This window comes from Kogia breviceps, chromosome 6 (assembly GCF_026419965.1).
Source record: "Kogia breviceps isolate mKogBre1 chromosome 6, mKogBre1 haplotype 1, whole genome shotgun sequence".
NCBI lineage: Eukaryota > Metazoa > Chordata > Mammalia > Artiodactyla > Physeteridae > Kogia > Kogia breviceps.
The window spans coordinates 23,713,766-23,736,319 of record NC_081315.1 but is presented as its reverse complement, the minus strand read 5'-3'; the positions used below and the strand labels follow the sequence as shown (position 1 = coordinate 23,736,319).

General features: G+C 39.1%; 1 protein-coding gene across 6 annotated transcripts in view; it reads left to right on the top strand.

The window, feature by feature from the left end:
* The window catches only part of INPP4B (inositol polyphosphate-4-phosphatase type II B), a 737,042-nt gene that overhangs the window by 945 nt on the left and 713,543 nt on the right, over window positions 1–22,554 (top strand). The gene's annotated exons all lie outside the window — the stretch shown is intronic.

Genomic DNA, 22,554 nt, shown 5'->3' with positions numbered 1-22,554 from the left:
GGGCTGCCGGGGTTCCCCTGACACCCGTGGACCCTCTGGCCGGACACCCCTTGGCCGGGCCGCGCGCAGGTTCAGGTTCACCGTCACCCTCGCCCCCTCACGCTCACTCTGTGGGCCCCGCGTAACTCTGAGCTCTGGCCTCACTGACCTTCCAAGGCGGCGCCCGCCCACCCTCGCGGTCCTTTTGGAGAGGCTGCGGTGCCCCGGGAGACTCGCTCTCCACCGCCTCCCGGCCGCTAACCTGCCGCCGCCGCCCGCCTCGGGAGAAGTCGTCTTCGAGGCGAGCGGGTGGGGGTGGGGTGGGAGTAAGGGAGATTGATACTGGGGTCTCCGATGCCCCATGGTTCGGTGTTTGCTAAGGAGCCCCGTCTCCATGCCACCCCCAGCGCACTCCCGGCAACTCATTCCGGCAGAGAAGCCCGGTGCGTCTCTTCTTGGCCACCGAGCACCTCGTGTCCTGCCCAGAGAGATCTTATTTTTAAAGGGGTTCGACAGCGAGGGGCCGTGGCTGGAGGGCGGTGGGGGGCCGTGGTCTTGGGGCTGGCGTGGGGAAGTCATTGTTTGGCGTCCGACAGCTGCGCTGCAGGGTCTGCGAGCTCTCTGGCACCTTCGGCAGGGAGGGCCCAGGCCGGGGCTGTTAGGAGCCAGGGGCTGGCTCCTGAGTGGATTTTCAGGCGTGTAGCTGGGACTAAGATCGGCATGCTGGAGCCCCACGTATCTGCTTTTGCCCCTCTCTATGCCTCTGAACTCTCCTCTCTTTTGGGGGGTGGTGTCTGCCCCTACACGGTGGAGAGACACCGGCAGTTTCTGTTTGGGGACAAGAGGTTTAGAAGGGTGAGGATGTGCATATTGATTAGGTTCCTGCTGCTGCTGCGGCCCCAAACTTACTGGAAAAACCTGAGAGGGTTGTTTCTATTACTCTTGTTTTAATCATGCAGATTAACTTTGCCTGTCTCCACCCAACCCCCTCCGCCCAGAACTAGGTTTCCTCCCTCTTCCGAGGTGTGTTATTTGAGGTCATTACAGTTTATGACTCCAGGTGTTACATTTTACATATCTCCTTCCTCTCAGTGTGACAGAACGTGTTTGTAAAGGTGTGGCTCTATAAAATAAGTGAAAGCCTGGAAGACGCGGTAGATCGTCTTCTTTCCCTCGAGATGGGCACTAGATAGCCCGTTTGTAGGTGTAGGACTATATTTCCAAGACCTTGGCTTGTCATAGGAGTTTTCTTAATGGGTTCTGGACCAGCAGTAGTAGTAATCTGACGATGCTAAAGCAGCATATAAGGTGCAAGGAACCACCGACAGGGCAGCTGGCTAGTGCAAGAAGTTGAGTAAAAAGAGGACTGGGTAAGTGGGCACTGTATCACTTAATAGACAAAGAAATGCGTCATCTTGTGTTCCTTTGTGATATACCCCAGCAGAGCATTGATGTGAAATCAGAGTAAATGATCAATGGCTTTGTAATACGTACGTGAGCGTTAAGAATTGAACCTCTTGGATTTGTAGTAATGTAAAATGCGACTGCAATGGAATGCTTTTCCAATGTATTTCTCTAAAATGTGATTTAGAACATTGTCCTTGAAAGGTTATGAGAGTCTAGATCCTCAGTGTCTTTCAGAAGCATGTGCTGCTTGATATACTGCCCTTATTTTTGAAGAATATTCTCTGTGATTAGGCAAATCAATATTTATTGGTGATAAATTAATGATCAGTTAGGATGTACATATTTATAACTGTTTTGTTTTTGATCCGTTGATAAAGTATAAGAAAAACCAGATAGACCACATTTAGTCTTGTTCCTCCAGCTGTTTAAAGAAGCACATGGTCAAAGTTATAGGCAGAAAGCACTTTCCAAATGTTGGGTTTGAGCTTCACTTTGGGGGTGCAAATCGACTGAATGACTTCATTCCTCGTAAAATTTTTGTCAAAATACTCATAACACAGACTCATCAGTTAAATTTGATTATAAAATAATGCTATTATATTTGAGTGGTGTGAATTGGAAAACTCATTAAGCTTAGGGAACAGCCAGATATTTGTTCTAAATTGTGCAGATTGAAAGCAATTCATTTCCTTTCTGAGACTTGGGAGTTTCTTCTAGTACAAGTAATATTAATTCACACATGGGTGACAGAGGCTACTTTCACTGCTTTGAGGCAAAACCCAAGAGGGCAGTTCTCCTAAAGACAAAGAAAAAAGTGCCAACTGATCTCATATCTCTTAGCAACTGAATAGATGTCAGCTGTCAGGTAATTACCTGACGTCTGAGAAGACAAAGTTAAAAAAGTTATGAAACAATTAGCAAAATGCTTACTGAATATCTGTTACATTTTCTTATTTCATAGTGCACAATCCCCAGCCAGTACTAATATTAGAGATACAAATATCATAATTTTTGTAATCTGTGGAATAAATTCTTGTCTTTCATACCCATGGGGATTTTAATAGCTAGAAATGTGCTGTTTTAGATAATCTCAAGTTTAATGTTACTGTTCATTTGAAAGCTGTATCTGTCTCTTCTGTATTCTGTACCTTAATTTTTCAACGTGTTCTATCTATCTTTCTAAAGCCCTAGGGAATGTGCTTCATAGCCACTTAGTTACTACTTTTTAATATTGAGTTAGAAATCTTTGATTATAAAGTTCTTTAGGATACACAAATATACATACTTTCATATTCAGGCTAAGAAATGAGATTATTAGACATATAATTTCAGTTTAAACATTTATTTTTAGATAAATCCGAATGATAATGTCATGATTGCATTTTTGTGTGCAAGATGCACATAGCTTTTGTTTTCCAAAACTTTAAATGCAGTTATGTATTGATACCTAGAAACGCATGAAGATATGGGAGAAAATTTTAAGGAATCTTGAGAGTCCCAGGCATTCTCATCATTTGAATCAAGACTTGTTAGTTCACTTACGTTACACGTTTTCGTGACCTTGTCGACCAGTAGGAGCATTTGAAAAAGCTTATGAAGTATAATTATTATAATTATCTCATTTGTATACCTGTAACTGCTGTGGGATTTTTCTTACATAAGGGACAGTTGTAACCACTATCTTATGTCCTAGAAGTATCTTGTTAATACATGGTATACCATTAGGCCAGTGGAATATCTAAGAGCTGCAACTTCAGGCTTTTTTTTTTCCAATTGACTTTGTAATTTTATTGAACACGGATAGATGTAATCCCAACATAGCGTGAAGAATTGGATTTCAATGTAATATGTGTTCTTAAATCATGTTTTCCAAACTGAGTTTCTTACATTGCAATATTTTGAGTAAGTTCTGTCTTCTGCATTGGCAGCCATGCCAAGTAGGTGTCCTAATTGTGTGGAGAGGCCTCAAAATAGCTCTGTGCAGAGCTAAGTGGAATAGACTTGGCAGTATTCATTCGGTTAAGCTGATTAAAGGAAGTAGTGAGAAGTTGTCTAGATCATGGGGCTGTGATCAGAGATTCCTTTGGGAATTATCTAAATTAATGATTTCAAGGGGATGGAGGCAACATTTCCCTCCAAGGTGAACTTCTCCCTCCCTCCTTCCCTTCCTTCCTTCCTTCCTTCATTCCTTTCCTTCCACCGATTTGAATCTTACCTATCTTTCTTTTTCTACCTGCCTTTCTGGTTGTTAAAATGAAGCACTGCAACAGGTTTGATGTTGAAATTACTGAGCTATGTGCTCTATTTTCCACATTGCCAAGGATGGAGAGAAGTCTGTGGGATATACAGGCGGCCTTAATACTCACTCTGAATTTGAATTATCGGAGTAACGACAACAATGAAAAATGTCTTCCAAGATCAACATAAAATATAGTTCTTTAAAATTTCCATATATGCGTTGTATTACTATATCATGTATTTATAAATTGTAAGTACTTTAAAAGGAGAAACAGATTTTTATGTGTCTCTAAACGGAATGTGATTTTTTTAAAAGTTAAGCAGCAGTGATTTAAAGGGAGTCCTCTGAGCATTTTTCATTATAACAAACTTAATTGACAGAAATATGAGTCTTTCACCTTTCACCTTAGTTCTTAAAATAGGTAGCTACAGTGCATTAAGAAGACCAAACTGCGGACTCCCATTGTAGAATCCAATGAAGCAAATAAAATGCACTCCCTTACCCATAGCAAAGTTCTCTATAGCAACCCTTTCTTTAATCCAGTCTTTCAAACATTTCTCATTTCATTTTCTTGCGGCTTTATTCTTCTAGCCAAAAGATCAGAGGTGAACCTGAGCAATTAGCGCAACCAAACCACAAAAATTACTCACCGCTGGGAAAATAAAGTAGAACTAAAAACCAGTGACATCTGAAATTGAAGTAATAACCTGTAGATGAGGGGAGATGATAGCTATGTCCTTAAGAAAGCTTGAAAGTATCATTAGTGATTATTTAACATCCTACAAAGCCCTTTTGAACATTTTCATATACCAAACTTGCTAGATAACCACATATTCCACTTGGAGCATTGGCATATATCACATTCATAATAGAATATGCTACATACTTGCTGCACAGTATTAAAAAAAAAAAAAAAAAATCACCCCTTTGGGGCTTCCCCGGTGGCGCAGTTGTTGAGAGTCCGCCTGCCGATGCAGGGCACGCGGGTTCGTGCCCCGGTCCGGGAAGATCCCACGTGCTGCAGAGCGGCTGGGCCCGTGAGCCGTGGCCGCTGAGCCTGCGCGTCCGGAGCCTGTGCTCCGCGACGGGAGAGGCCACAGCAGTGAGAGGCCCGCGTACCGCAAAAAAAAAAAAAAAAAAAAAAAAAAAAAATCACCCTTAAAAAAAATTTCATGTCTTCATTAACAAAACCCATAACTTTTTATATTTACTAATCTAATCAGATCTTTTTAACCTAAATTTATGAGACAGGGATGATTTTATGGTATGTGTAATTTCATTTCTCCCTAATAGCTTTCTTCTCTTGAAGCAGTTATGAACAAATATGTTCCAGAGCTATCTTTTTGGATAAATTTGCTTTTAAATAGAGCATTTCCACTTTCCTGAAGGCGTCCATTGTGCATTTGGAGTGAAAGAGACAGCACTAGGTGGCAGTGTACAATGCTTAGTAGCCTTGGGTCTTTTAAATTGCAGTATATTCATTATTAAAGCTGTTCTTTTACACAGAATGTATTTATATCACGGGCAAGCTAATGAAATTAAAATCAACAGGCAGCTAAATCCTTAGCAGTATATGTAGAAGATCTATTGTTTGTAATACTTTAAAGATTTGATCGTAATATTTACCATACTCTGCTTTTATGTGGGGTCTGCTCATGTGAGGAATTCTTAGCAATTAATTGAACTAAACGTGCCAGAATTCTGCTTATGACTGGGCAAGAAAAAGGTAAAGACAAAATTAAGGGCACGCGGTAGAACTCCTCCCCACCCAGTGTGGTCATTCTAAAACAGACATTGTATTAACCATTTGCATTTTCATCCTAATCCTCTCATTCCACAGGCTGAGCAAATTCTTTTTTCTAGGTCTTGAAGGCTCCAATTCTTAATTTTTCCTCTATCTTATTGCCCTTGGGACAGTGCAAAAAAGAAAAGTGCAGATCGTCTCCCTGACACTTCAGCAGTTCCCTAATGTGTCCTCTGTAATAGTGATGGCCTGGCCATCTCAGTGACCAAATTGGATTAGCCACGTAGCACTGTAATTTACTTTATTGGGACAGCTGAGATTTATGCAAACCATTTCTTCTTGGTTTATCTGGATGTCAGCATCCCTTTCTTTGGCTGAACGACTAAATCATGGGCCATGGCAGAATTAAAATTTATTCCATCCTCCGTGCACCGAGAATGGGTCCCATGCATTGTGTAGCCACCTGATTGGAAGCTCCTCAAGATCAACATGGTAGGTGTTTCAAACCATGTTCACTGGATGGATGGGGCAGTTGTGGGAATGGAAACAAAGGGAAAAAGTAATCAACATAAATTGGCATAATTAAGAAATAGATTTCTTTTAAAAGACTTTTTAGTACTATGTAAAATTTTAAACATAATTAAAAATAGTACAATGAACTCTCGTGTTCTCAACCAGCCAACTTCAGTAATTGTCAAATCATGGCCATTCTTGTTTCATCCACAATCTCACTCACTCTTCCCCTTTCTGCAGTTTTGGGAAGCACATCCGAGAAATTATATCAAAGGAAATATACTTGTGAAGCAGTTATTTACAAAAATAGCTATCATGTAAAGGGCAATTTAAAAAAATTACTAAAGTAAGAACACTACATATTTCAACTAAAAAATCAGGAATCTTAGCATTAGTTAAATTATGTGCAAATTATGAATTTGTTTCTGGAAAATATGGCAGACTATATAATTAAGGAATCGATTTCAACTTAGGTTCTATGTCGTATTTTTTTAATCAACAAAAGTGTGCAGTAATGTTCCTTGAACACGGTAGGTAGTTAGTGTATGCTTGATAAACCAATGACTGCATTAGGCTTCTTAGTAAAACAACTACTGTCTGCATACCTTGTCACAGTTCTCTTATGTAACATTTTACTTCTAAAGAGGCAGACTTTGTAGACAACAGCAGGCCCTTGGTATGTGAGAATTTAGTTTGCATGAGTCAAGATTTTACCAGCTGTCTTAAATTACTTACACGTAGTAATCTATAATTTTGCTGAAGTGTGAATTTAAATCACACAGTCCTGGAAACTGGCCTTTCAGTGAATGAGCCCAGCCAGTGGCCCAGTGGTCATACCTCCAGGTGACTTTATGTTCTAGGTAACATGGCACTTCACTTTCTAGAGCTAGTTATCCCTGGTGAGTGTGTTTGAGAGTTTGCCAATCTGAAAAATCGTTTGGTCCTCCCCTTTGAAAATGTCACGAATCTCCTAAAAAATACCTGTTAGATTTTGTGTTGAGTTGAAATTTTAAATGAGTAGGATTTTTTTCAGATTTCAAAAAATTGACAGTAACCATTATGTATAAATCATTATGATATTATGTGTCTAAGAGAAAATATAATTCCATGGTAGAGAAAACAAGTATTTTGTATCTAAAGGGTTTAAGCCATGCCATACTTTTCATATGTAAAAATTATATAGGGAACAATGGCCCTGTATAATTTTCTTAATACTAGACACATAATTTTTTTGACTTTTTCAAAATTTACTATAATGTTTTCTTTCCTGGGCTGTGTTTTAAAGACTGCCTCCCAATTTATTCATGCTATTCATATTCCGATTTCTCACTTTATATTTTGGGTGGGAGTGATGAATGGTACATACTCAGAATAGTGTAACAAGAAATAATTGAGCCAGTTGGCTTCCAGTTGATTTTTTTTTCTACTCATTTTTTTTTCCAGATTATAAATGTAATAGATCTCCATTGAAAAAATTTTGGCAAGTAGAGAAAAGTCTAAAGAGGCAGAAAAAAATCATCCAAGGACATATTTTTAGTGTTTTATCATATTTCTTTCTAGAATCCTGTGATTCTTTCTAGATTTTGTGATTCTTCTACAAAAGTTGAGATGATAGTACGTGCATGCGTGTGTGTGTGTGTGTGTGTGTGTGTATGAAAATGTCTTGATTTTTTTTTCCACTTAGAATTCTGTTGTTCAATTCAGTTTAGAATTTGATTGAGCACCTACTACGTGCCAGGTCCTATGCTAAGCTCTTTTCTGGTTTACAGCAATGAATAAAAAAGAAAATCACTTTTCCTGTGCCTGTAAACACTGTTCTAACCTTTTCTTTCTTTTTTTTTTTTAAATTGCCATCTGGTAGTTAGGTGTACAAATCACTATCATTTGTATAGCCATCCTTGCAACTTTGACTTTTTGGCATTTTTTTGGCTTTTTTTGGGCATTTTTTTCCCTGTTAACACACTGTGATGAATCTTTTCTGTATGACCTCATTTTCTAATATCCCTTGTCTATCATTTTTACTGTTTTCTTAGGAATGATTTCTAGAGATAGTATTCTGGATAAAAAGTATAGACCTTTAAAAAATTCCTTATACATATTGCGAAACTGCTTTTTAGAAAGACTGCACCCATTTTAATTCTCCCTGGAAGTACATAAGTCAAATCTCCATCCTCACCAGCACTGAGGGATATGATTATTTTTTATTAAGTTTCTTAATTGGAATGAGGAAGATGATTTTAACAACATCAACCACAACAAGAAAACTTATTGTAGCCCATTCATCAAACAAGACCTTTATCTATATTATTTCATTTAATCTTTGCAACAACTGTAGGAGGAGGACAATGTTACCATCCCATTTGAAAGGTTAGGAAAGTTATATTTTGAGAGGTTAAGTGGCTACCCCGAAGTCACACAGTTGGTAAGTGGTCCAATTGGGTCTTGGACCAAGACTGATTTTACTGTAAAGTCTAGGCTTTAAAGTACTGCATTCTTCTACTATTGTTTTATTAAGTGAGGCTGAACATTTTGCTGTTGTTTCAAAGCTCTAAATTTTTAAATCTGTTTTTTTATATATATTTATTTTAATTGAATTATAGTTGATTTACAGTGTGTTAGTTTCAGGTTATGGCAAAGTGCTTCAGTTATACATATATATATATTCTTTTTCAGATTCTTTTCCATTATAGGTTATTACAAGATATTGAATAATGTTTCCTGTGCTGTTGACTAGGTCCTTGACATTTGAGGCTGAACATTTTTGAAATGCTTATTTTCATTTGTACTTTATTTTAAATATTAATTTATATTTTTAGCTTTTTTGCGTATTTTGGCCTTGGTTTTCTTTTTATCAGTTTTAGTGTCCTTTATGATATTGTCTTTTTGTCATTTATGTTATCTGTATTGCTTTTCTTTCTTTTAGCATATGAAAGTTGAAAATGTGTGGGTTGTTAAGTTGAATGTCATATTTCTCCCACTGTTTTTTTTTTTTTTGCTTAGATAATACTTTCTCATTTATAAAACAGATGAACATTTACCTAAATTATTCTTCCCCTAAAACAATTTACATCTAATTCTTTAATGATTTTTTAAAATCACTTTTCTACCCAACATTGTTTTGGTGTATGGTGTGAGATAAGAATTAAATTGATTTCCCTCCTAATAACATTTTTCTGCAGCAGTTTTTGAATAATGCATCCATTTCCCACTTATTTGTGATTCTATCACATCATGTTATCTAATTCTAGAGGTAAACACACAGACACACACACACACACTCCCACATAGTGGGTTTCTGGTTTTGGTATACTTCATTCTAGTGTTCTGTCAGTATTTTTTTAATTAATATTGCACAGGTTTAGATGTTGTTATTTACTTAATACCTGGTAGTATTGATACTCTCTTCTTTGTTTATTTTTCTGTAGCTTTTAAGACATTCTCACTGATATTTCTTCTGGACTCTTTCTAGAATAACTTGGAAAAGTTACCCCCACATATTTTTAGATTTTAATTGAAATTTGAGTGTATAAATGGAATTGAGGAGAATTGGCAACTTAATTGGATTTAGTCTTCTTGGAAGCAACCTGGTATGCCTCTCAGTACAGTTTTGATTTGGAGGGTTTTTCATGCTATATGTAAGAGCCTGTATTAGACATCAATCATTCTGTCTAAGTGTTTTCCTTTTTCAGGATTCTTTCTTCAAACTGACCAGGGAATTAGGCAGCATGCCCCATGCACCATGGGCCCACCTTAGCTTTGCTCATTCCTGTTCATGTGTTTGGCTTAATGGCATCTCATTGTCCAGGAAAGGGAGGGGCACACGAGGCTTGAAAGCTTCTCTTTCCCTTTATGGGGCCATGGCCTTGTTCTAAACATGTTTATTTTAAATTATTTTACTTAAATTAGCCTAAGAAGATACATTCAGTATAAATATTTAAAATATCAAAATGTGAGTTCTACTTCTTCAACAGGTCACCAAGGAAGTATAAAATTGTCCAAAAATGTGTAATACCTGTAAATCAAAAAAATATAATCCAGTAAACATTGCTCAGTTTGATATTTGGTTTCCAGCTGTCAAACCTCGAAGATCATCAGTTTGGGCCCATTACAATGGAGCGACAGGGTTGGGTAACTAGCCTGAAGCTATAGCTCATTTATTTGGGTCTGTGCTCCAGTTATAGAGATTTTTAAAAAAATGAATATCCAGAAAGATTTTTGTACAATTTGTTGATGTCTTTTAAAAATGCTACATAGCTATATACTCTAGCTCTCTTCCATTGACCCTGGTGTATAAAACAATTTGCTTATTGGAATCATGCAGAAGAGAAAGCCTTGCTTTTATGAACCTGAGTCCTCCAGGTTTTCTTGAAGCTGAGACTGGTTTATCTCAGGCTAATGGACCCCGCATCTGCTGGTGCCCTGTCTCAGGAAGCTGCAGATAGACAAGTGGGAGAAATACTGTGTGTGTGGAGGTGTCTTCAGGCCTGCTCATCCATACCCCCAATTCAGTTATATTATTTTCAATGGCAGTTCTTCTGCATAGTGGAACTTTGCATGTAAGTTACATTCAAGTTACAAACGTCAGATTGTGGTAAGAACCACGCTCATCTCTCTGTTTAAAACTGTGAGGACTTCCCCATGGACAGGTCACTAAGTCAGATTCCACTAACATTCACTTTCCATTTCATAGACTAGATCATGGAGCTCAACAACAAGTGAAAGCAAGTGAAAAGCTTATAATTTGCTTCTGTTAAGACTTTCTAATTTCCATGCTTAGGTTTCTGTATTTCTTTTCAGTTGAACGCTTGAAGCAAGAATGCACTAGCAGTGATGAAAATCCTCTCAAAGCCTCAGGAGAGTTTTTCTCCCACTGGTTTAAATTTCCCTGTCAGAATTTCTCAGGTAATGTGATACTGAGAAAGAGTGTGTGAGAGAGAAGAAGTCGACCATTGTAGACAGGGCAGGGCAAAGACATTGCAATGGGGTCGTAAATCATGACACATCTTGGGATTCTAACCCATACAGACCTGTATCTCCATAGTGTTTTCTGCATCCAGCACATAAACACTAATTGTAATTTTAAAAATGATTTTAAAAAATCACTGGAAAATACTGTCTTAGTTCAAGAAGACACCTCTAGTTTAACTACTTCCCTGCACCATTTTAGGATGACCAAGATTTTATTTATTTGATTGAAGTAGAGTTGATTTACAATGTTGTGTTAGTTTCTGCTGTACAGTAAGTGACTCAGATATACATATATATATTTTTAAAATATTCTTTTCCATTATGGTTTATCATAGAGTTTTGGATATAGTTCCCTGTGCTATACTGTAGGACCTTGTTGTTTATCCATTCTATATATGATAGCTTACATCTGCTAACCCTAATCTCCCACTCCGTCTCTCCCCCAACGCCCTCCCCCTTGGCAACCTGTTCTCTGGGAGGGTGACCAATGTTTTGATATGCTCAGGGCTGGTGGGTTTCAGTGCTGAAACCTAGAGAGACCTGGGCAAATGGGCGGGTTGGTTAACTTATCATCACAAACATGTTTGAAAAGTACAGAGTGATCAACAGGTAGAAGTTTTCAAATCTATTGTGCTCAGTAGAAAGGAGAGATAGTTTTTGGTATGTGAAAGTGCTACTTGAACATTCTACGAATAATAATCACCCCAGGATGATACAAAATCTGGACTCAGGTTGTTCTTTTCTGGCAGAAACTGGATATTTTTTATTTATGTACTTATTTATTCATAATTTACTCCCGGCACACTTCCAAAAATGATTTGAGATGGTTTACAGTAAAACAATGTATAAAGATACTGAGTTTTTAACAGCAGTTCAATACTAATGCAAAAGATATATTTTAGGGCTTCCCTGGTGGCGCAGTGGTTGAGAGTCCGCCTGCCGATGCAGGGGACACGGGTTTGTGCCCCGGTCTGGGAAGATCCCACATGCCACGGAGTGGCTAGGCCACTGAGCCTGCATGTCCGGAGCCTGTGCTCCGCAACGGGAGAGGCCACGACAGTGAGAGGCCCGCGTACCGCAAAAAAAAAAAAAAAAAAAAAAAAAAAAAAAAAAAAAAAATATATATATATATATATATATATATATATATATATATATTTTGGAGCTTGACTAAAAGTACCATGCCTTAAAAATGAAATTTGATAATATGAATACTAACCAGTACTAGATCTGAGGTACTCTAGGTAGAAACACATATGGGGACATTTAAAAATTACTACCCAAATCCCATGATTTTGGATAAAAATGTAGCAATTTTTTGAGCAATGATTTGATGTTATAAGGTTCCCACCAGACAGTCTGGGTGAGCTATTGTGGGGAGGGCCCAATAGACAAGAATTCTGAGCCCATCCATACAGGACTGGCGGCTTTCTTTCACAGGCATGTTTTTGATTCTGTCTCCGTACATTCTAGCTTTAGACACATTTGTGTTGCATTGAAAAGACTGTTGCATTTATTAAAAAGACCTACTATACGACTTTGTTCCTCCAAATCTAGACTGTAGTGATTTTGGGAAAGTCATTGTAATCTACCTGAGCCTGTTTTCTCATCTGTTAAGTACAGATAATAATAACTATCTCAGATTTGAAGTGAGAATTAAGTGGGACTGTATGCAAAACTATAAATTACAATTTATAAAATATACTATAAAAGCATGGTATTAAATATATTGACAACCACTAATATGATTATTATTCTGTTATATCCTATACTCAGAATGATTATTTGGGACTCAGTTACAGCTTGACATGTAACCAAGAAAACTATATAGATTCAGTGTCCACTCTGATGAATTTTAAGCCATAGCCTCCTAATCTGTAAACTGGTTCATGAACACCAACCTGGCAAAGATGTTATGAGGATTAAATACAATAAGGGATGTAAAGCACACAGTGTCAGGCCATAGTAAGTCTTCAATGAGTAGTAAGTCTTCACGCTATTTTATTACTGTGATTAATAGTTTTTATTTTATATGAATGAAAGAGGAATTGAGATATTAGAGTTATCTGATACTGTATTTTCTAAACTTTCAACAGTAGAATTTTAATTGAAATCTAAAAGTGTAGAAAGTAGACATACAAACAATATTTTATTAGCATAGATGCATTTTGTAAGTTCACATTTTAAAAATATGCTTATTCATAAGATCAGTCAATGAAAACAAGGAGGTTCCTTTGCTGAACACAAATACGCAAACTTTGTGCTGATAGATAATATTTGAGCAATTACATCTGCTCCATCATGAAATATATTTTTTACTTGCTTTATTTGTTTTCTTTCCTTTTTAAAATTTGGTGTCTTTATTTGATTTTGGTTTATTTGGTATTTTTATTTTGTGCCTTTGTTTGGTTTATGTAGTTCCTTCCTCTAGATTGCAAATTTCTTTTTTTTTGTATTTATATATATGATTTTAAAATATTTATTTTTAAAATTAATTTTTATTGGAGCATAGTTGCTTTACTATGTTGTGTTAGTTTCTGCTATACAGCAAAGTGAATCAGCTATATGTATACATGTATACGTATATCCCCTCTTTTTTAGATTTTCTTCCCATTTAGGTCACCACAGAGCATTGAGTAGAGTTCCCTGTGCTCTACAGTAGGTTCTCATTAGTTATCTATTTTATATATAGTAGTGTATATACGTCAATCCCCATCTCCCAATTCATCCCACCCCTCCTTCCTCCTTTGGTATCCATATGCTTGTTCTCTACCTTTGTGTGTCTATTTCTGCTTTGCAAATAAGTTCATCTGTATCATTTTTCTAGATTCCACATACAAGTGATATCATACGACATTTGTTTTTCTCTTTCTGACTTGCTTCACTCTGTATGACAGGCCACCCACATCTCTGCAAATGACACAGTTTTGTTCCTTTTTATGGCTGAGTAATATTACAGTGTATATATGTACCACATCTTCTTTATCCATTCCTCTGTTGATGGGCATTTAGGTTGCTTCCATGTCCTGGCTATTGTAAATGGTGCTGCAATGAACATTGGGGTACATGTGTCTTTTTGAATTATGGTTTTCTCTGGATATATGCCCAGGAGTGGGATTGCAGGATCATATGGTACTTCTATTTTTAGTTTCTTAAGGAACCTCCATACTGTTCTCCATAGGGGCTGTATCAATTTACATTACCACTGACAGCGTAAGAGTGTTCCCTTTTCTCCACACCCTCTCCAGCATTTATTAGATTGCAGATTTCTTAAGGATCAGGAGCATCTTCAGTTTTATCTTTTGGACCCGATGCCCAGTGGAATGCATGGGACATGGTAGGCCTCAAAAACATTTTGTGGATGAATGAATAATCAGCACAGTGAGGCTTACTCTACTTGAGAAAAATTATCGTGTTTTTTTTTTTTTTTTTTTTTTTGCGGTACGCAGGCCTCTCACTGTTGTGGCCTGGCCCGCTGCGGAGCACAGGCTCTGGACGTGCAGGCTCAGCGGCCATGGCTCACGGGCCCAGCTGCTCCCGCGGTATGTGGGATCCTCCCGGACCGGGGCACGAACCCGTGTTCCCTGCATCAGCAGGCGGACTCTCAACCACTGTGCCACCAGGGAAGCCCTGTTGTGTTTTTAAAGGTGTAATAAGGGTATGAAAAGGACAGGAAATGAAATATCAATTAATAAACTGACTGATCTAAAAATAATGCCTTCTTGATGAAGGTCTAGAAGAACTTTAATCTATTAGTAAAGCTCTTGCTACACCAGGGAGGATTCTGGTCTTTGAAAAGTCTGTGTGTGTGTGTGTGTGTGTGTGTACGTGCATGCATATGTGTGCTCCTTCATGCATGTGGTTTTGTGAGAGTGAGTGAGGGACAGAGTGGAGGACATTGGAAGGTAATGAACACTTGTGCAGGACCTGCCATGTGTCAGGCACTTGCCAAGTGTGTTGCTTTGAATACGGTCTGTTCTTCTTGGGGATTTTTGCTGCATCAGGGCCTGCTGAAATGCACACAGTGAAATGTTTATCACGCTTTGGCAGGTGGACTCGGGGAAACAATTACAAACTATTTGTAGAACTGTGGGGTCAACTGTTCTCTGTCTTTTTGAGGCTGAGTAATTTGTAGAGTTCTTTATCACCCTTGTCTTATCCATGAGAACCAGCAAGGAAAGGTCTAAGTAAATCAGAAAAAAATAAATCCTCATGGGAACTCACATAGTTCCTCTATCCTGATAAAAATAACAATAGCTGGCGTTTATTGAACACCATGAATGTTTTACTTACATTAACTCTTTGGCTCCCCACAATTATCTGAGCTAGGCACTGCCGTTACCCCCATTTTACAGCTGAGAACCGTGAGGACAGAGAGGAAATGTAACGTGCTGCAGTCTCGTATTCAGGAAATGGTAGATCCAGGATTCTGAGCAAATTCCTCAAGCACCCACCACTCCGGACCATACTCTTGCAATCTGACTCTTTGAATATCAGCTGCAGAAGTTAAGAGGAAGCCTGATGTTCTTGTCAGTTCCATGTTGGGGTTCTTCACTTGAGCTTCAGTTGATGGGAAAGGAAAATGTGCCCTTGAGGGTAGCTTGCAGCCATGGCGCCAGGGGCAAAGTGTGCTCTCTCTTTGTTGGGTCAGGAAAGGTGAATGTGATTGTTCTAGTCCCAGAGGAGGGAGGCTGGCTAAAAACAATGTAGCTATCTGTAGGATCCTTCCCTTGGCCATTTGTTTCCTCTAGTTGGGAAACATGGTTATTTAGTTCTAGTTGGATTCATCTGTTGAGCATATATATATATATATATACTTAATATCTAGAGATGCTATGATGCTTATGAGCATAAAATTGCCCAGCGATTGGAAACGTTTAATCACACACTTTGAACATTCTAGCCAAAATTTTTGTGGCCTAAGAAACATCATAGGTGGAAGGAAACATCTGCTGTGTGTTTCATGAGAGCTGTGGAATGCAATCTGCTTCATTTACACAGTCATTTTACATGCATTGGGCATACTTAAGAATTTTACTTGTCCCTGAATTTTCAACTGAGAACATTCCCTATGCGTAGAAATAAATGTTAACCTCTGTAAAATCCACTGGTAAAAGCCATCTATAGACGTTGGCAGCTCAAGGTATAAAAACCACTGTACGGGCTGGATTGTTTTTCCCTCCTGCTGTCTTAGAAGATATATCTTGAGCACAAAGTATATTTTATTTTTAGGAAGGATTTGTTTACACCGTATGGTGCCAATGCTGCTAAGGTTTATTTGTGCCACGGGTACTTATCGACACTGTAAGAACAATATATTGGAAGAAAATGAGCACACCTTGGGTGACAGCTCTTCATTAAGATAAGCACGCTGTAAAACTCAGTCTATGAAGAATCTTCTGTGTCTTAATGGAAGGTGGTATTGCGAGCTAGCGTTGCATGACCACTGCAGATTTGTTTGCTGGTCTCTATGGGGCGGCTCATTTGCACATCACCCCACATAGAGGTTTAATCTTGGGAAGAAGAAAAATATGCTTTTTGAAAAACACTAGAGGAATTGGTGTTTTCAGCTTGATCATAATTCACTGAAAGCATGAGGGGATCTGTGTGAACCATGTTCTTTAGATTAATGGGGAGCGAGAAGTCTTTCTTCACCCTTGTGAATCCTTTCAGAAGACATTTGCAGAGAAATTACTGGAGCTTCTCCCCCATGGGGTGATTAATGTTTTAATATGCAAAAGCAGACAACCCACAATTCCTTTGCGCCCTGGCACTCCGAGCTACACAATTTTATTGCTTAATTTTCCCCATATAGCTTGGCTGCCTAAAAACTCCTGTAGAGTCAAATAGAGCCACTAATCCCAAGTCATATCCTTGGTCTAGACTTGAGGACTCTGCTACGTGGCACCACCAAGCCATTTGTGACCTCACTCTGGCGGAATAAATGTCTAGGTGAAGGTATTGAGATTTTCCTGCTCATCCACTTGAATTTATTACCTACTTGATTTCCCAGCATCAAAGTTAGGCACTGGAAAATGGTGTTAGGGAAGAGTGTGTTTTGGGGCTCTTTTACGACTAATTTCCAGTAAAAGTCAAAGCCAACAAAAGCATGACCTTTAATAACCCACCACCCACCTACTGCACTCATGCATCTTATCACTATCCTTTCCTCCTTCCTGCCTGGCTAACCTAAACCCTGCACCTCTGCAGTCAATCCTGTTTCCTTCTGAAATCTCAGGGCTCTCTACATGGCCATCGTTTCTTGTCTCCTGTATCTTCACTTCTCTGCTACCTTCCAATGAGCAGTGAACACACGCAAGGTTTTCATGTTTCTCCCCTCTCTACTGCATACCCACTCCAGCTACGCTCATTTCTCTTCCAGGAGAGAGCCAAGTGTCTTGGAGGAGATATTTAACGTTTCCTATACTTTCCAATTTCATTGTAGTCTGGACTTCATCCCCATAGCTCCAGTGAAACTGCTTTGGCCAAGGTCACTTAGAGACTCTGTTATATTTCACAAGTGGTTCTCTGTCCTTGACCACTTGGCAATATCAGATCTATTCCTTTAAAAGATTCCTTCTGTTTTTCTTGATACTGAATTCTCCTTTAATTTTATTCTTGAATATAAAATATCTTTGATTATATGTATGTATAAAATGTCTGGGACTCCCCTGGTGGTGCAGTGTTTAAGAATCTGACTGCCAGTGTGAGGGACACAGGTTCGAGCCCTGGTCTGGGAAGATCCCACATGCCGTGGAGCAACGAAGCCTGTGCACCACAGCTACTGAGCCCGCGCACCTGGAACCCGTGCTCCGCAACAAAGAGAAGCCACCACAAGGAGAAGCCCATGCAGCAACGAAGAGTAGCCCCCGCTCGCCACAACTAGGGAAAGCCTGTGCGCCGCAACTAGAGAAAGCCTGCGCATAGCAACAAAGACCCAATGCAGCCAAAAATAAAAATAAAATAAAATAAATAGTACTTAAAAAAAAGTCTGTATATTATAAGAAAAAGATAATCAGCATGCTGTACCCCTCTCTCCCAACTATATCCCTCTCTTTGATTGAAACTGCATTAAATCCTTAGGTCAACTTGGGTAGATTTGACCTCATAATATTGATTACAATCTTTGTATCCATGAACACAATGTATCTCTCTCTTCTTAAGAGTCTTTTAATACAGTTTAAACATTTGCTCCATAAATGTCCTCTACAGCCTGTGTTAGTTTTATTTTTAGGTACCTCATTTTTATTGTAGTTATTTAAAGTGGTATCTCTTTTGAAATTACATTTTCTAACTATTTGTTAATGGTGTATAGAAATATTATTGATTTTAATGTATTGATCTTATAATCAGCCACTTTACTAAACTCTCTTATTCTGACATTTTCTGCAGCTTTGCTCTTTTCTGAGTATATTTATTGCAATGAGAGTCCATTGCTAGTAAACGCCCTTGGTTGCTGTTAATCTTAAATTGCCTTTATTTGGGGCTTGCTATTAAATAATAGCACTATATAATTCCAAGCTGACAGTTTTCCTCTCAGCACTTTGAAGATATTGTTCCACAGTTATCTGGCTTCTATTGTTACGATCGAGAATCTTGCTGTCAGTCTAACTGCCATTTCTTTGTAGTGATCTAGCTTTCCTTTCTGATTAAGATAAGGGGGGAGCCACAGGAAGAATGTAGAAGCTCAGGAATAACAGCAACAGGGCTGTTGGAGAGGGAGAGGTTACTGGAAACTGGAAGAAGAGAGGGTTGTGTAGTACAGGAGCGCTAACCCTCTGTCAAGAGGTACAGACACTTTTGGGGGCCTCCCAGGGAAAGAGCCAAGGCCAAGAACACTTGTACTCATTCCCTTTTCTCCCTCTGATCTCCTGCCTGTGCTCTACATTAACTAAACCCAAGAAGAAGCCAAGGGCCCTGATATGATTAACATGATAAATACAGGTCAGTTAAATATAGGGGGCAGAGAGCTTGGTGGAAAAGGGTGGAGAGTGTGGATCTGGAGGGTTCAACATGAGATATTTAACCCATTGTGTTTTTCTCTTCAAATCTGTCTAGTCATTTTCGACCATTTTTGTTGCTTTCTCAAATTTCAATCCCATCTTTATTTCTTTAGGCATCTCATGCATAGTTGTTGATATTAGATCTGTTAGGTCTGATACCTTGAGGTTCTATAGTTTTTGGTATTTCTGCTGACTCTTGCTGACTCTCTTTTCTTTAGTTTATGTTCATTTTTAAAGTGAGCACATTTTGGATAAAGATCTTTGTGATTCTTACGGAACCCGAGTAGAGGATCTTTTCTCCAAAGAGGAGTTGCATTTATTTCTGCAAGATACCATGGACCTCCAAAACCTACTCTGCATGAGCATGTCATTTAAACCTCAGACTCTTGTGAAAGAATAATTATAAATACAGTTTTTCCGAGAAGAATATCTTTTTTTTTTTTTTTTTTTCTGCTCAGAGCTAGGATGGAGGCAGATTTGCTCATCTCTTCCCTTTGCTGATGTGTGGAAGTTTTCCAGCCCGTGATTTACAGATGGTACTTCACTTTTGAGAATTGCAGTTCTGTGTGGGGCTCTGGGTCATCCTCCACCTAGGATGCAGGTCCAAGGCCTTAACACCTGTTTCCTATACCGGGACCTTGGATTTTCCAAGGTCTAGTTTCCTGGTGTTAACATTTGTCCTATTCCTTCTTGGTTTATTGTTTGTTTTCATTTGCCATTGAGGGCTTTCCTTTAATTTCTTGTGGACTCAGTATTGTAAATATCATTGCAGTTTATCTGACATCTAGGACTTTGGTGTGAAAGGAGATTTTCAGTTCTCCTGGGTTTTTTTTTTTTTTTTTTTTACTTCTTGTCTTGCCTTGTCATCCTTCCCGATGTCATTTCCTTGCCTGTCCTTTAAACTCGAGGTACTTCAGAGTTCTGTCTTATCCTCTCTTCCCATATCAGCTTACATTTATGAATCAATTATGACTTTAATTCACAAGCTATTGTAATCTCTGTGTGGGCAGGGATTGTGTAGATATTTTTCACCAGTATCTCCCTAGTGTTTAGCATAATATGTAGCACAGTAGTAAGTGTCCGGGTTCATATTTGTTGAATGAATGAGTGAATGGAAGCACCATTAATATGGTCTCACTAGAGGATGATTAGTTTGTTGTACTGTTGGTGGGAGGGGTTGGAAAAGTAATGGTACTATAATGGATAAATACCTTCATTTTGCTTCAGTTTCTTGAAGTTTGCACTTCTCTTGAGGAAATATATCTTGCCTTTGGATTTGTCTCTACCTTCGTGCTGCCGGCAATGTTGAGTATTTTTACCCCTCCCTTAAATATATTTGTCCCTAATATACGTGGACATGTAGAATTCTAAACAGCTTTAGTCAGTAATGGGCTTTTTCCATCTGCTGAGGGGGATGTTATTACATCTAATGAATAGTAACAAATTATTATTGGCCTTTTTTCCAATTACTGTGAGGACCTTCTGGTTTGCCTGTGACTTTATTACATTTGATGATTGGGCTTGAAGACTTCTCTTCATGTGGAGCAGATAAAATGGCCTTAACTTCTGCTGATATTCAGAGCAGACAACACCTGAATATATGGAAAAGCACTTTAAGTGCAGAGAGGTAGCAGGCTAGGGTGAAATCTGTCTTTATCAGTGTTGTACGGCTTTTATGCTAACAGCACGGGACTGGGTTGTGTCTGTAAGATCCTCCCCACAGAGAAAAGTATGGAGAACAAGCTCCTGCCTGGTAGAGGCAAACCAAAGACTGACCCTTGACCTAAAGAACTGGTTTTTCCAAACAAGTGGTGACTGACCTTGAAACCAAGTGACTATTAGAAGCAGTCACACAGGACCCGATTTGTGTTCTATAGCCAGCCTTGCAAACAATGGTGGGGCTGCTGACTTTGGGAGTCATAGATTCTACAGGAAGTTACCCATAGTCTGTGGACAAAGAGATGCTGCTACAGATTTCAGGAGCTGCAAAGGTAAAGCTATTTCAACAAGAGTGACAAGCTTCCAGGAGTTTTTAAAGATGAAAATGGTCATTGTACTTTACCTTGGCTGTTTTGGAGAGCTTGCTGGGTTATTCATTTTTCCTGTATGTCAGAAGCTAGAGAGTTGAGTTCGTGAAGACTAGTGGAAAGAGCTCTTGGCAAACTGGATAGAAACACAGGCTTGGCTGGCTGAGAGTTTCCCCAGAGAAACAACATTTGAAAAGAACAGTATTAAAGATGAGGACACTGCAAACCAAATATCACAGAGTTAGAGCCTGTTCAGGAGCACAGACACTAGGCAATTTTAAGAGATGAGAGTGGGGAAGGTTTTCCGTTTGTTTTGTTTGTGTTTCAGCTTCAGGAAACAATTGAGCATTAGGAGAATGGAAAGGGGGAGGGGGGTCCGGCTGGACTAGGAGAGAGGGCCTTGGGAACAGGCAGGAGCAAACCCGGAGGACATCAACTTCTCAGGTAAAATGCTGGAGGTTGTACTATTCATTCTCTTGTGGCCTTGTCCTGCTGTATAAGAATATTCAAAATGAAGAATTCATTTTATGAAATTCAAGGGCCTATGAGCCTCATTCCCCTGCAGCCAAATACATTTGTGAACTTAATCAACTAAATTTAGGGAAAGAATTTTACCATCCTGAAATTTTGGCTGGGAGACCTGGAAAGAGAAAAAAGAAGTGTGGTAATTGTTTCTCATACATATGTAGATTGCACAGATGAATTTGTTAACTTTCATTCCAGCTACTTGGATTGAAATGATATTTGAGCCTGTTAATGGAAAATAGGCCACATAATCAAATTAAAAAGGATTTTTAGTGGCTAGAACAGGGTACATGAGCAAAGAAACATGTGAAAAGAGGCTGTTATTTTCCACATGTGTAAAAACAAGAGTTTGAACAAAGGGTCACTGAGCTCTCTTCCAGCTTGAGCATTATATAGCTCTGAGAATCTACGGTGTGCATTTTTTTTTTTTTTTTTTTTTTTGCGGGCCTCTCACTGTTGTGGCCTCTCCCGTTGCGGAGCACAGGCTCCGGACGCGCAGGCTCAGCGACCATGGCTCACGGGCCCAGCCGCTCCGTGGCACGTGGGACCCTCTCGGACCGGGGCACGAACCCGTGTCTCCTGCATCAGCAGGCGGACTCTCAACCACTGCGCCCCCAGGGAAGCCCTACGGTGTGCATTTTATTTCCTGTTTCTTCTTTGCTGTGCCCTACACTACAGGCAAACAAGACAACTTGATCTTTCCCAAACATACCCCCTGCTTGGTCCTCCTTCCTCCTTTCAGAGTGCTCTCCCTTCCCAATTCTGTCTCTCAAAATTCTACTCAGATGTTAAGGTCCAACCCAGGTCATTTGTCACTCTTCCACAAAGCTGTCCCCTGGTTTTCTAGCTGAAAGTGACCTCTAGGCGCTGTACCCCACGGCACTTGTGGTTCTGCTATCATACTTTTCACATACTTCTTTGTATTATGCTTATTTGTTTACATGCCCATCGACTAGATTATAAACTTCTTGAGGTCAGGGATTCCGTTGTTAGATTCTCAATATTGTATAGCATCGTGCTTTGCACATAATAGGCATTTTCTCTTTATACATTGAAAGTTGAGTAAAGAAAACAGTTTGCTGGTGGGTTAAAATCAACTAGATAAAGTTACAGTAAAATCTTACGTAATGCATTTAGTGAAATAATCAA